Source organism: Brassica oleracea, unplaced genomic scaffold (assembly GCF_000695525.1).
Source record: "Brassica oleracea var. oleracea cultivar TO1000 unplaced genomic scaffold, BOL UnpScaffold01038, whole genome shotgun sequence".
Taxonomy (NCBI): domain Eukaryota; kingdom Viridiplantae; phylum Streptophyta; class Magnoliopsida; order Brassicales; family Brassicaceae; genus Brassica; species Brassica oleracea.
This window is the reverse complement of record NW_013617611.1, coordinates 8,333-10,960: the sequence shown is the minus strand read 5'-3', so window position 1 is coordinate 10,960 and position 2,628 is coordinate 8,333. Positions and strand designations below refer to the sequence as shown.

Here is a 2,628-nt window from a genome sequence, read left to right as displayed (position 1 = left end):
TGAATTTTAAACTTTATGAATGTTTTTTTCCTATTTCGGTTTTTATGAATTTAAATTTTATAATATTATTAGTTTTAAATTTCTGATTTTTTAAATTTATTAATATAAAAAAAATATTAAAATGCAAAATTAATTTGTAAAAAAAAATGGGTATATACCGACGGACAATGGTCGTCGGAATATACCGACGAACATAAATCCGTCAGAATTTACCGACAAACCACATTTCCGTCGGTAAATTCCGACGCCCAAAGTTCGTCGGAATAAACCGAGGAACACTCTACGTCGGAATTGTCCGACGAACGTTCTCCATCGGTACGTAGTTTTCCGATGAACTCTGGTGTCGTGTATCCGCATCGTAATATCGTCGGAAGTTCGTCAGAATGACGTTTCTCGGTATTCGTCAGAAAGTCGTCGGAAGTTCTGACGAAATTCCGACGAATTTTTTTTTTCCGACGAAACGATACCGACGGACGGGTTCGTCGGAAATTCGTCTATTCCGACGAATTTCCGACGATTTCGGCCATCAGAATCCCTCTGTTCTCTTGTAGTGTCTGGTTCGAGCTCGTCTCTCATTCAGTTGGTGTTCCTCTTGATCTTGGTGATAGTGAGTGCGTGGAATACTTCAAGGCGACGAGGGCTCGGGATTGGACTGAGGTGAGGCGATCGGAGGTTTGGCAGTGCATCCCGTTTATTGACTCAGGTTGAAAATATGTACTTTTTTTTTAGTTGCTGGGTTAAATGCCTTTGATTGCTTGATCTCGGCTCTGGAACGTCACTGATTTTGTATGGTTTTGTTGGGGTTTTTTTTTTTTGCAAACTTGATTAAGTGTGTGCGGGGAGCTGCAACACTGAGAACATATCTCGTATTTTTTTTTGCAAATTTGATTAAGTGTGAGCGCGGAGCTGTATCACTGAGAACAGATCTCGTATTTTTTTTTGCAAATTTGATTAAGTGTGAGCGCGAAGCTGCAGCACTGAGAACGGATCTCGTATATTTTTTATTGCAAATTTGATTAAGTGTGAGCGCGGAGCTGCTGCACTGAGAACGAATCTCGTATATTTTTTTTACGTGAGAGATGGTCTTATCCTGATATTTGTTTGAAAAATATAGAATTTTTTTATAGAACTAGCTGAGCCTCGTGAGAGGTTGCCTACGTACCCCACATGTGGGGATCAAGCCGACCGTAGTTCACCTTTACAAGGAAAGTAAATGCTTGGATTAAAAGGGCGGATCCTCCTGGAGTCTTATTTTTGGTACATCTGGGGCGCGCCGGTCTTCTTGCTTGCGCCTTCTTCTTAGGTAGATTTTTTATGTTTTTTTTATAGAACTGCAATATGCCTGGGCATCTTCTGATCCTTGACTGTTGCGAGCCTGCTTTCTTGTGGAGCGACTGGATGGTTGGTCGCTGATTTGATAATTGGATGCTTTTCTACTCTTTCCATCTCTGTACGCTTTGTCATAATGATGTCTAGGTTCATAGTATTCGTCAGGCTCTTTATCTTTCGAAGATGATTTTTTGGTGGCTGCGTGTTTTTTGCTGAATGCAGCTTTATCTTCTTCGATTTCGATGAAAGTTATCACCCGATGGAGTTCATCTTCCATAGTCTGTGGTTTATACTTCATGAGCTCTTCTCGGAATGGTGATTCGTGCCAAAGACCGTTTCGGACTGCGAGGACTGCTGCTTCGTCGAGTACAGTTGTAACGCCCTTGGCCCGATGATCGTCATCAAATACCATAACCCAATTCTTTTCGTCCAAAACTCTTATTAAAACTCAAATAATCTTACATAAATCCGAACTCAACTAAAGACTGAATGTCAAATGAAATCTTAAGGAAAATGTTTAAAAGAAAAGTCATAAAAGAAAGCCTCGAGAAAACACTTGCACCATACGAACATCTACTCCCGCTCCCTCTCGGCCATACCTATAAGAAGAGGGGTGAGTACGGAATACTCAGTGAGGGCAGGTTCCAGAAACCAACGATCTCAACTCAGGAAAAACAACCCAAATGCACATACTCCCTCTAGACTCTATATGTTTTCCCTTAACTCATACTTATCCTTAACATCATTCACTTATCATTCACATCACGTCTCAACATCTTATCATCACTTTCTTGACCACCCTAACATGCCTACGACTTCATCACTTCACACATACTATCATTTAAACAAGAAGATCAATCACATATCACATCACACATACACACAAGTCCTAGATCTGATTAACAAAGGACTAAGTCCCATTGGTTACTCAACATGAGGCAAGTTCACAACCAAGTCCTCACCTTAGCTTTTTGCAGTAGTAGATCTGGATCTAAATTGGGGAATCGGTCACTTCTCGAGATCTGGTTTAAGACTAGGATTCACATAAGAGAGAGATGAGTTTAGGATCTGTCATTCCCAATGACTTATAGCTAGAGATAACAGTCTTACCTTATGGTTCAGATCTCAGTTGCTTGCACGAAACCGAATCAAGGAGGCAGCGGCTAGGGGCTCGGTTGCGGCGGCTAGGGCTTCGCGGGTGGCTGGCGGCTTGAGGCGGTGGCGGGGTTCTGCTCGGGCAGGGCTTCGCTTGCTGTACCTCTTGTGGCTGAACCCTAGGGAAACTTCTCCTTTTATAAG

The 2,628-nt window shown here is 41.9% G+C and overlaps 1 long non-coding RNA gene across 1 annotated transcript in view; it reads left to right on the top strand.

The window, feature by feature from the left end:
• The first annotated feature begins 585 nt into the window (after positions 1-585).
• The window catches only part of LOC106320729, an 8,022-nt gene continuing 5,979 nt past the window's right edge, over positions 586-2,628 (top strand). The window contains exons 1-2 of the long non-coding RNA XR_001265903.1: positions 586-703; positions 907-908. This is a non-coding gene — a long non-coding RNA (uncharacterized LOC106320729). The remainder of the gene's footprint in view (positions 704-906; positions 909-2,628) is intronic.